The sequence below is a fragment of the Protopterus annectens genome, chromosome 1.part0 (genome assembly GCF_019279795.1).
Source record: "Protopterus annectens isolate FY-2018-M chromosome 1.part0, PAN1.0, whole genome shotgun sequence".
Lineage (NCBI taxonomy): Eukaryota > Metazoa > Chordata > Ceratodontiformes > Protopteridae > Protopterus > Protopterus annectens.
In genome coordinates, this window is record NC_056725.1 from 159,579,516 (window position 1) to 159,592,583 (window position 13,068).

Below are 13,068 nucleotides of genomic sequence, written 5' to 3' on the forward strand. Positions count from 1 at the left end.
ACCCCTGCACCCCCCATGTGGGGGGCTGCGTCCTCCACACCCCCTGCTACTTAAATATATCAACTCCAAGATTGCACTTAGTGTAGTGAAGTGCAATCTTGGAGTTGATATATATAAGTAGCAGGGGGTGTGTGCAGGAGGCTTGCCCTCCTGCTTACACCTGGTGGAAAGTGCTATGATTTATGTTGTTTAAACTCAGTATATGCATGATATGTTTTCAGTGTTTTGAGTTTCAGTGTTTTGAGCTGTCAGTGTTATGAAGTGAATCCGTGTATACATATTATCCAGGTGTGTGTGTATATATATATATATATATATATATATATATATATATATATATATATATATATATATATATATATATATATATATATATATATATATATATATATATATATATACACACACACACACACACACACACACACACACACACACACACACACACACACACACACACACACACACACACACACACACACACACACACCCCTATTAAAATGCCAGGTTTTTGTGATAAAACAAATGAGACCACAATAAATCATTTTAAAACTTTTCCCACTTTTAATGTGACCTACAACCTGTAGAATTCAATTGAAAAACAAATCTGTTAGGGGAAAAATATAAAAAATAAAAAACATACAATAAACTGGTAGTATACCAAAGCCTTTAGTTCTTACAGGCATTGTAGGTCACATGTATGTTCCTTATGCAAGGACTAGGGCAGAAGAGTGATGTACAGACACGCATACTCAGAAATGAAAATGCCACATGAAGAACAGAATGTCTATAGGGACAAGGAAAACATTTGCATCCAGAAGGAGAAAAGGAAGGGAGAAAATGAGCCCCTTGGCCAGGAGGGAAGACAAGGACAAGGCTATAGGTAGAACAGAAGCAAATACTGCAACAGTCAAGAGAAAGACATCAACAATTGCTGTAAGATTTTACACAACTGTACTATGTCCTTCCATGACACTGTTGTAGTATTCTGTACCTAAGGGAAAGTACAAGAGGAAGCCTGGGAGGAGGACGGTACAGAAGAACCCTCTACAAACCCATGCAGGATAGCCCTAGCAAAATTAGTACTGGTCCTGGAAATAAAATCAAACTTGTAATGCTTAGTGAAAGTCAATACAAAGGACCAAGTAGCAACGTCATGGAACTGGTATCCAAACCCTTGAAAAAAGCCTGAAGTTCAGACACCCTCTTGTTTGAAGTGACAGCTATAACGTCCAAGTACAAAGCTGTAAGGAAGCTGAAGAAGCAAGCTCAAAAGAAGCCTGGGTCAATTTGGGAGTTACAATACTGAGGTCCCAGAAAGGCAGAATAGGCTTCCTGGGAGGCCTGGAATGAAGAACTCCTTTAAGAAATTCCTTGACCTCAAATCTATTCACCAGAGGGGTAGTCAAGGGCAGACAAGTAGAACGGTTAAACTGTTGATAGATGGGCTTTAACTGAAGAATAGGCCAACACAGCATGGCGCAGATCAAACAAGTAAGAGAGAACCAGATGGACCTCCACAGATAGGGGGTCCTGATGGTGAGAGAGGCACCAGACAGAAAAATCACTTCCATTTGGGCATATATGATTTCCTGGCAGTGGGTTTCCTGACCTCCTGCAGAACCCAAAGCAAGTCCTCAGAAAAGAGGTGCCTGAAAGGGATCAAAACCCCATCACCCACATCGTCAGATGAACAGTGGACAAGTAAGAATGGATAAAAGACCACTTGTCTTGTGTGAGAAGATCCACCCATTAAGGTAACTTGTGGTGATTGCCTCTGTCCAAGTGAGAAAGAAGGGGGGAACCAATGCATTCTGGGCCAAAAGGGAGTTACTACCAAAATTCTGGGAGTGTCCTGTCTGATCCTGTGCAAGACTCTTAACAGAGGAAGGGGAGGGAAGGCATACATAAACACTCCCTTCCATAGGAATGAAGGGGACTTGGGACCTTGGAACAGAATACAGGAAGTTGCTTTTTCAGAGTGAAGGAAAAAAGATCTACCTGAGGAATACCACGCTGATGGACAATGTCAGGAGCATGTCTCTGTGAAGCATCCATTCGTGAGCTTGTGGGGTGGAACTGCTCAAGGTGTCTGCCACTAGATTGTTCTCCAAAGGAATGTAAACTCCCTGTAGAGTCACTCAATACTGGATAGCGAGATCCCAGGCCTGAAGAGCTAGCCTGCAAAGAAGATAGGATCTTGTGCCCCATTGTTTGCTGACATACCTTATCAATGTGGTATTGTCCGAGAAAACTTTGAGGGTCTCAGAATGAAAGAAGGTGTGGAAAGCCTGAAGAGCCAAGAGTGGTCCTCATCTCCTTCACACTGATGCAAAATTACCTCAGAAGAGGAAGTCAGAAACCCTGAACCTTGATGGGGCCACAAGAGGCACCCGACTCCCTGTTTGAGGCATCTGTAAGGAGCTTTTGAGTTGTAACTGGAGCTTGCAAAGAAAGCCCTGGGTTGAGTGAAAGTTGATGGATCCACCACTGAAACATGAGCTTGAAACATGGAAAAGGCATCAGGAAGTCCAGTGGATGGCAATGTTAGAGCCAGACCAACTTGGGTCCTTGGTACACTAAAGCTTTCTCATATGAAGCCTGGGTACAGAAAGCATGGGAATGTTGGAAGCCATGAACCCGAGAACACTGAGAACACTATTTCCTGGCAGAGACAGACAGCAGAGGAAGAAGGGTTTAGAAAATGGCAATCAATCACAGACCCTTGGGGGCAGGCAGATATGTCAACAAAGGAATTGCCTAAAGTCTGTAGCCAAGGAAAATATGATCTTGGGAAGGTGTTAGAACAGACTTGAACTTTATGGTGAACCCCTAACAGGGAAGCAGAGAGAAGGGGGAAGGAGAAAGTATAAGCAGTTCATCTAGATAGGGAAAGATCTGAATCCCTCAAACTCTGCAAAAAGCAATGACAGGAGCAAGGCATTTGGTGAATTCCTTTGGGGCAGTAGAAAGACCAAAGGACAAAACAGAGAACTGAAAATGCAAGGAAGAAACAGAGAAACAAAAATTTCTGGAAGACAGGATGGCTGGGGATGTGAAGTTATGCATCACTGAGATCAAGAGGTACCAAAAAGGCTATAGGAAGGAGAAGGGGAAGGGAGAGTAATGTCTGCAGAGAAAGCATCTAAAAGGAGGGGATCTTGAAGAAGGTGTTCAGCCTGTAAAAATCAAGAGTTGGTCTCCATGTGCTCTCCTGTCATGTGATCAAAACATCTTGGAATAAACCTTTTCCCTTCCTGGGTAGGAGACATGGCTTGAATCGTGCCCTGAGCCAAAAGACTGAAGAACCTTTGGGAAATTAGAGAGCTGTTCCAGTGGAGACTGAGGAATGCCTGAAAAGGGAGGCCAGCATTGCAGATAGGCAAGCAGACCGATGTACAACTATGGTGTTCGGACCGGCAGCAAAGAAGTTCTGAGTGTCCGCATCCATATGTCACCTTTATGCCCTACACCTTGCACAGGGAGCATATGTGTGACATATGATGCCTGTAAGAACTAAAGGCTTTAGTATACTGGCCGAATGGTGGGCTATCTTTGGAAGGGGAACCCTTAGGTACAGAATACTGCAACAGCAATATGTAAGGACATCCATAAGGTTTCTATGGTTCTCCTTATTCATGACCTGCAAATTTTGCTTCTTAAAAGCCCTCTTTTACAGAGCCTGCAGACCCTTTGGTTAGTAGAAGCACCATTAAACAGGAAAGTGTCTCAACTGTCCAAGGGAATAAGGGAAAGGAAGGGTGTTTGACCACCTTCACTGCCTTCTCATTCAGGTTCAAGATTTCCTGTGTGGAAACACCAAAAAGGCAGCTCATGTCTAAGGGTACATTCAACAACCACTCTTTAATGTCCTCCCATCAGGGTCTAGATTCCCAAACAAACATGCCTTATGATGATGGAGCCCTAGACGGATGTTCCTTCTATACCACTGTAGCCACATTTTTTTTAATTAATAAAGTATCGGGTGACCTGCTGAACTCTCTGGAATATTGCAATTTTTTTCTTGGTTAGAGGTCAGGAATGTAGCTCAAAGGATGCCTCCTAGAAGGCATATTTTTAGGCATAAAACACTGGAGGCAGAGTAGTGGGCATAGGTTCCACCAGGCTTAATAGTTCTGGCACCTCTTTTCAGATTTTGCCATCTCAGAGATACCTATTTGCAAAGTTTCCTCATGAAAGTGTGGGTTTACCAAAACGAGAGGTCCCAAGAAGGGAAGCTGTAAATCATTTCTCCACTGTCTATGTCACACCAACTCTTGATCCTCTGGATGTGGTAAGACCCCCCCCCCCCCGCTTCTCTTAACAGACAGAGTGCCCAGGTAGAGGGCTTGAAGAGATCTACTGCGAACTTTGCCACACTATAAAAAGCTCTTCAGCTAATTTCTTAAAATCTTGCATACTGAATCCTAATTTGGACAAGAACGTCTGCATGGTCAGGCCCATGGTGGGTGTGCGCTAGTTACACATATGCACTCTGGGGAAACAAAATAATGTGAAATTGCCATTCTGGCTGCAAAGCCCTTCTTGAGCTGACTGCAGTCTTCCAGTCTATCTTGTAGCCAAAGCAGGGTAATGTGAGCAGCAAGGGTCAGAAAGAGCAAATCTATTTGCTTGATTGAGTCACTATTTTTACAGATATCATGATTCATGACCAGTCATATCAATGAAAATGACTTCTGTGTCCAGCATGCTTGCATTATAGTGCAACATGCTGGAAGCTGTCAAAGCGTCAGTATGTAAAGGGGTCAAGCAAAGGCTGGCAGATAGAAAAATCAGACTTGAGGAATGGAAACCACCTAACAGATACAGTGTTTTGAGGACCACTGTGTGAAACACCAGCAGCATTCTACTACTTAGTAATGCTTTTCTTGAATCCTCTTCTTCACATTCCTTGTGGTGATGCTCCTTTTTGTAATTCTTCTTGGGAAGTAAACTGCTTTGTCTGCGACATACTTAAAAGCTTCCCACTTCTGTACTCAACAAACAAGAGGAAAGACTTCTCTGTACTTCTACAGGTTTTCAACATGATACCCAAACAGTGACAATCTACCACAAATAAAGTGGGGCTCTCCCAAGAAGAAAAGTCACTTAGAATGTAAATCCTTATAACAGATCTAACATCTTTGGGTGCAAAGTCTTTTCAGGCTTGTATAGTACTAGGAAACAAAAAAAAATTGTTTCCCAAAAATTACTTACCAGGTGAATCCAAATAAATTAGCAAAAGACAAAAATTCAGAAACTGTGTTATTTACCTTTGAGAGAATTTTGCAAATAGAAGCTATGGGTCTTAGAATAGAAAAAAATAACCTTGAACCTGTCCAAAAGCTTAGACCCCCCCCCTGTTTATGACAAAATGGCAAAAAGGGGTTCTCTCCAAGTTCTCTGCTATACCAAAGAGATCAGAAAGGCGATGTCCCAGGGATGTCAAGACAAGGACTTTGGACCTGTACTGCTCAGCTAGGAGTTTGTAAAGAGCATTCTCCTTCTTGGGGACCAAAAGCAGCAGAATCTGGGTGCATCCAGTCTACTAATTTGGCATCCTTCATGACCAACACCATTAGAAGGGCTGACACAGAGCTCCTCTTCCCCAAGAGAAAAAAAAACTTGGGCATGTCTTGGGGAATGAAAGGGAGGCAGAGATCAGTCACCAAATGACGTAATTAAGGGGTTCTCTAAAGGAAGGTCATGGGGTGGGGAAGGGGAATTGCACAGCAGGTTCGAAAAGGGTCACTATCATTACAGTTTTATCATTACCCTTTTCTGAAATGACCTGTAAATCTTCAGATTCTAAACAGATCCTGAGAGGGAGGGAATTCACCCCACCAAAAAAACTTCAGAATTAAACTAGCGCACAGTCTTACACAAGGATGAGCATATGATATGCAACTGCTGAAGATCATGTCACAGATGTCTTCTGATAAACATTATCTTTCAGTGACAGCATAGCTCCTCTTGAGTGATCATATCAAACAGTCAAGGATCTGGCACTGGTGTCAGGCCACATTTCCTATGAGACCCAAGTTTATTTTATTTAAATTTGTTTAACAGAGGGCAACAGTGATCAAGCAATGGTAGGTCCATCTTAATGGAACAAAACAAGAAGTTATGTACTCACCATAACGTTCGATGTATGTAGTCCATCTCACCTCACATTCTTACCCGTGGGTTCGGAGCCGAATATCGGCTCCGACTCTGCCAAAACTTTTCTAGCTCGAAGACTTTCTATTGGCTGGGCTAAGATGGTATCCCATGCTGCACTGCTCTATATCCCCAGATCTAGTTTGCTGCGAACACCAGCACTCATTCTTCATGCATAACAACACCCAAGGAAATGAAGAACAAACCAAGAGTGAAGGGAGCTCTGAAACCAGACCTAACCTCCAAGATCCTCCAGGAAGGGGGAAGGAGGGGGGTAAGTAAGAATGTCAGGCGAGATGGACTACATGCATCGAACGTTATGGTGAGTACATAACTTCTTGATGTTATGTAGTCCAATCTCGCCTACATTCTTACCCGTGGGACAGCGTCCCTAGCACCTAAATCCTGGGAGGCTGTGGAACCAAAGGAAGACCTGCCCCTAGATACCACATCCAACTTGTAATGAGTAACAAAAGTGTGAGGAGATGCCCAAGTAGCCGCAGCACAAATATCATCCATAGACAATCTGGCCCAATAGGCTGTAGATGTAGATACAGACCGAGTAGAGTGAGCCTTCACCGGAAACAGTAAATCTTTACCCCCTGAGGAATAAAGGAAATACAGCTGGAGATCCACCTGGACAGAGTGACTTTGGAAACAGGAGACCCCATTCTGTTTTCCGAAAAGGAAACAAACAATTGATCAGATTTTCTGAGGTTTTTCATTCTGTGCAGATAAAAACGTAATTGTCTGTGTACATCCAATTGATGGAATTTGAATTCTGCCTTGTTTGAGAACTGGGGAAAAAACACTGGCAACTCAATGGATTGATTAAGGTTACTGATTGACGCCACTTTGGGAAGAAAGGAGGGGTACGGCCTACGAGAAACCCTGTCCTTATGAAAAAATCAAGTATGGGGGGGGGGTTTTATTGATAGAGCTTGAATCTCTGAAACGCGTCTGGCTGACGTGATGGCTACTAAAAAGACAGTCTTCCAGGTCAAGACTTTTAAATCACAAGTAGCTGCAGGTTCAAAGGGTGATGAAGTAAGAGCCTGTAGAACAAAGTTTAAATCCCAAGGCATGACAGGTTCCGATACCGGAGGACAAAGTAACAGGGTGCCCTTCAGGAAAGCCTTACAGAGTCTATGAGCCATCAGACTAGGCTCATTTGCGATATGAAAGGTAGAAATCGCCGCCAATTGGACTTTAATGGTGACAGCCACTGAGCCCTGGTGAAAAAGCATAGACAAGAACTCCAAAACAGATAAAATTGGAGCTGTGTAAGGGTCAATCCCTTGGGTATGAGCCCAAATTGAAAATCTCTTCCATTTGCTGGAATAAATCTTCCTGGTTGAGGGCTTATGAGAGGAAGATAAAATATGAAATACCTCCGGCGAAAAATGATGAAGCCTAACTAATGACAAAAGTGGAGTAGCCAGGCTGTCAACCGGAGGGTCCGCAGAGAGGGATGGAGCTGCCCTGACATGCGAGTCAGATAAGTCTGGTTTTGGGTCCAGAATCCAAGGAGCGTCCACGAGGTAGGGATGGAGAAAGGGGAACCAAATCTGATGAGGCCAGTGTGGGGCAATCAGAATCATTCTGCTTCCCAAGGATTGTGCTTTTTGAATAACCTTTGACAGCAAGGGGACCGGAGGGAAGGCATATAGTAGACCGGAGGGCCAATCGTGGACTAGAGCGTCCCTGGGTGACTCCCCCTGAGGGGGGATCAACGTGAAGTAGCTGCTGCATCTGGCATTGAGGGGACTGGCAAAAAGGTCGCAACAAGGCTGACCCCACCTGCGGAAGATCCATTCCGCAACTTGACAGTTCAGGGACCACTTGTAAGGCATCAGAATAGCTCTGCTTAGCCTGTCTGCGATCACGTTGGACTTCCCCGGAATGTGCATTGCTACCAGAAAACGTTGGGAAGACACTGCCCACTGCCACACTCGCATGGCCTTTCTGCACAGGGGATATGACTTGGTTCCTCCCTGTTTGTTCAGATACCACACCACTGACATATTGTCCGAGTGGATTGCAATAGTCCCGAGAGGAAGAAAGCTCTGAAGTGCCTGCAACACAAGTAGCACAGCTCTCATCTCCAGGACATTGATATGCAGATGCATCTCGTGCCCATGCCACGTGCCTTGGACTGTCCTGCCTAGATAATGCCCCTCCACCCCATTTGGGAGGCATCCGTGGTCACCGTGGCAATCGGGGGCATCAGAACGAAGGGCTTTCCTGTGTCCAGATTGTCGGTGAGAAGCCACCAACTGAGATCCTGTTTGCACCTGTCCGTAAGTAGAATAGGGTGAGAAAGTGGAAGACGTTGAAGAGACCACTGGGCAAAGAGAAGCCACTGAAGGAGTCTCATATGTAACCTTGCTAGAGGGACTAACATAATCGTCGCAGCCATAGTCCCCAACAGTTGGAGAACCCATCTTGCCTTCACTCTTCTCAAAGGGAGCCGTGTGTGAACTTGTTCTTGTAGGGCTCTGATTCTTTCCTGTGGTAGAAACACCTGCATGAAGACAGTGTCTAGTTCTGCACCTATAAAAGTGACACTCTCTGAGGGCAACAAGGCAGATTTTTCCTAGTTCAATGTTATGCCCAACTGTTGACACAGATTTATAGTGGCGTCCCTGGTCTGAATTAGTAGATGCCTGGTGGTGGCAGTGAGGAGCCAGTCATCCAGATATGGAAACACTTGGAATCCTTGACATCTCAAGTGAGCAGTCACCACTACCATGCATTTGGTGAACACCCTGGGGGCTGTGGTGAGACCAAAGGGTAGGGCTCGAAACTGAAAATGACTGGCTCCCAGCCGGAAGCGTAGGTGACTCCTGGATGCCCTGTCCATTTTGATGTGGTAGTAAGCATCCTTGAGGTCGATGGAGCACATCCATACTTCTTTTCCCAACAATGGGAGAATAGACTGCAATGTGACCATTCAGAACTTGGACTTTTGTACATGGATGTTCAATTGGCTATGATCTAATATGGGTCTCAGGTCCCCTGTTCTTTTCGGCACCAAAAAAGAATCTTGAGTAAGTCCCTAATCTGATCTGGCCTGAGGGGACATGTTGGATGGCTCCTTTTTCTAGCAGCTTTGAAACTTCTGAAGCTGCGTAATCCCTTTGACTGGGTGGAACATCCGGATTTTTCTGACTGGAGGGGGGTCTGACAAAAAGGGAATGACATAACCTCCGGAAATTATTTGTAAAACCCATTGGTCCTGGGTGATGTCTTGCCGGGCCTCCAGGTATAACAAGATTTGACCCCAGACTGGCTCCGGAAACGCACAGTCTGTCCTCCTATCAGGTGCGCCGGTAGGGAGAACTGCAAAAGGAATCGGGGTCTCCCGAGTTGCAGGGGCCTCCTCTGCCTCTAGGGTGGCATCTCCCTGAATAACCCCCCATCCTCTGCCTCTGGAGGGGGGCTCATCTTGTGCACCGGGAAAAAACCTCTGATTTCTTGAACCACATTTTTCCACCCCTCTGGGCCTTGGGATAAGGCCTAGAGGGAAGGGAAAAACGGATTCCTACAGCAGACAGTTTTTCCCTCCTGCTCGCACCTGGTGAGGGTGTCTTTCACCTTGGTTCCGAACAAAGAGGAACCATCAAAGGGGGCGTCGGAGAATGAAGACTTGAAGGCCTCCGCGAAATGATAAAGGCGCATCCAGGCCTGTCTCCTAAGGGCGACTCCTGAACTTGCTGCCCTACTCGCTCCTTCGGCTGCATATGAAATCAGCCTCATGGGGGAGTTAACGATGGAACTGAGGGTAGACATCTGGGCGTTAACTGTCTGGGTCACCGCCTCAGAAACGTTACCCGGGAGAGTATCTCAAGCTCCTTGAGGAGATCTCTCTGGAGCCGTGTAAAGTGAGATAAATAATTCAGTGACCGTAAGGTAAAGGTTGCTGAAGAGAGGGTATGCTTCCCGTACCGGTCCATGGTCCTAGACTCCTTGTTAGGAGGATGGATGGTGGAAGAAGTCTCTGCTAATTCCTTCTGAGTGGCCGCTGCCACCACCATGACATCCACAGGGACTCACTTGGACAGAAACTCCTTACCCGGGGGAGCAGGCAGAAATTTATTGGGTCTCCTGGGGACTGGTTCCACAGAGTCAGAGTTCTCCCACACCCTTCAACAAATCAAATCCAGGAGCTCGTCAAAGGGGGGAGACACCCAGGAGGCGGAGGGCAGAGCACCGAAGGCCTTCAGGAAGACTGACTCCTCCTCGGAGGGGGCTTTGGACGGCCAGTCACCTCTGTTTCAAGATCTCTAGGATGTCAGAGAAAGAAACATCCTCAGAGGATGACTTGGGGGACCCCTCCGATTCCTCGAGGTCAGTATCTGATGTGAGAGACTCATCCTGGGAGTCTATGTGCTTCCTCTTGCACGTTTTCCTTCTAGGGGGCTCCTCAGGCAAGCACTCTGAGGGGCCGTCAAAAACTTGGGGACCACTCATGGGGGTACCCTGAGGCCTTGGGGCTCCACTGTCTAAAGATAGGTGGTGATCAGAGACCCACACTGGAGTGGTAGGGGGCAGAATGACCGACCCGCATAATGTCGCTGACTATCTGGCCAGCGCACTCCGCATGGCCTCAAAGGCTGCTCCCCCTAAGTCCGAGGAGCGACCAGCCTCCGAAGCCACGACAGGAGTCGAATTTCCATGCTCCGAAGCACCGAGAGGGAGACTAGAACCGAGAGATGTCCTGAAGCCTCTCCCTTGGGTCTGACTGAAGAATCCCGAGTCCTGAATCCCGTGGACGGCGCCGACGGGGTTGGAGCTGATGTCGGCCCAGATAAGCCAGGAGGGGCCATCGGAACCGACCTGGAGACATCACACGGAGCCGAGCACTCCGGCTCCGAAGGCTGGGATGCGCTCGGAGGAGGAAGTATCGAAGTAGATTCAGGATGGGCTCTGGAGCAGACTGGGACGGAGCCAATAACAATTTTGCCAAGACCGGTGACTGAAGGAGTCTCTGCACCACTCTATCGACGTCCACATCCGATAATGTCCTGGAGGATTTGGAGGACAGAGAGGGAGATCAAGACCTCCTCTCAGGTGATACTTGCCTAATACTAGGCGATCGGCTCCGAATAGGTTCCAAAATGATTGGAGCTGACACCGGTTCCATCACCATTGACACTTCCTGTGGCCCCGAGGACGTGGAGCAGAGGATGTCGAAGCTGATTTAGCTATTTTCTCCGGTGGCTCCGAGGAGACTGAAGGAGCCGGAGACCTCTTTTTTGATTTCGTGGTTTTAGCTTTAGAGCTGGAAGCAGTTTCCAGACCCTCTTCGAAGAAGGGTTTCAAAAGTCCCTTCAAAATCAACTTATTCTTTCTTTCCTGAAGGACCCTTGGACTAAATGCATGACAGAAGCTGCACGACTCCTGAAGATGGATTGCTCCCAGACAATATACACAGACAGAATGTCCATCGGTAATGGACATTTTATAGCCACACTTTGAGCATTTCTTGAAGCCCAAGGGCTTGTGCTCCTTAGAAGCTTTAGACATCGTAACCAACTACCACCAATCACCAAGACAAAAAATTACAGGTACGGAACCAACTGGAAAAAGAGTCACAGACTTGCACCACACTTAGGGTGGGAAAAAACTACCACTAACTAATGAACGATCCTCTGACACACACAAAAGCGGGGTTAGGACTAAAACCTCTAATTTAAACGGTTTTAGACCAGAAAGTTTGTAACACAAGGAAGCAAGGGGACAGACTAGTTCCTCTAACTGAAACGGGCCTAGCCCGTTGGAAAAACTAGTGGGATACCACAGAAACAATCACACACACACAACTTTTTCACAAAATAATACCAAACGAACAATAGCTATTAAAATAGCTTTTTGTTTGCAATAAATTCTCTCAAGAAGAAGAAAAAGGGTACTTAGCCACAACAAAGAGTGAGACCATGTCCGAGCTACACGAGCGGCAAACGAGATCTGGGGATATAGAGCAGTGCAGCATGGGATACCATCTTAGCCCAGCCAACAGAAAGACTTCGAGTTAGAAAAGTTTTGGCAGAGTTGGAGCTGACATTCGGCTCCGAACCCACAGGTAAGAATGTAGGCGAGATTGGACTACATAACATTGTACAGTATATAAAGTTGTTTACATTTATGGGTAAGCATAGAAGATCTGAAAATATTTACACACACACAAGCTCTACCAAATGAAATATACACACAGTTACATAAGTTCACATCAGTTTTCAAGCATCTGTCTGAATTCCAGTCCTAGACTATAAAAAGTGATATAGGATGACTGTAGACTCCCCAGAGCCATCAGACCCTACTGGCAAACTAACAGGGGAGTTCTTAGTTGTGAGTATCCCCAATGTCAACCATGCTGACTCATGGGACTAGTCCCTCATAAGAGGCAAGTCAGCATTATGCTCCAGACAGTTTACCAGAGAATGGGAACTCTCTATACCCTGGCTATACTGCAAAAGGGCGACAGCCAAGAGTGAAGCACCTCTGACGGCCTTATCTGCTGAAGTGAGGGATGGAATTCAGCTTCGGATGAGTTCAATACCTGCAAAAAAATGAATGTTCATTTCTGAAACTGGCTTACTTCTAGAAGGCCTGACCCCTGGCAAACTTGCAATTCTTACTCCTTCTAACAGAGACCTGGGTCTGTGTGTTGGATCCTCCTGAGTGACCACAGCATAAACAGCCATCACTTACTGCCATCCTTGTGGTAGTGAGGCAGGTGTGTGTGGATGGAATGAACTGTTGGCACTTCCCGCAATGCTTTATATCATACTCTTTCCCCAAGCAGTAAGGACAAGGCCAGAGTGAGTATTAGCTTTGTTTTGGGGGTGTGGCCACAAAAAATACTCAAACTGGTGTTGGGAAGTGAACATGGGAACCTTTCACTGA

The 13,068-nt window shown here is 46.0% G+C and overlaps 1 protein-coding gene across 1 annotated transcript in view; it reads right to left on the reverse strand.

The window, feature by feature from the left end:
• Positions 1–13,068, reverse strand: part of LOC122787719 (WD repeat-containing protein 62-like) — a 1,689,893-nt gene that overhangs the window by 1,303,594 nt on the left and 373,231 nt on the right. The window lies entirely within an intron of this gene.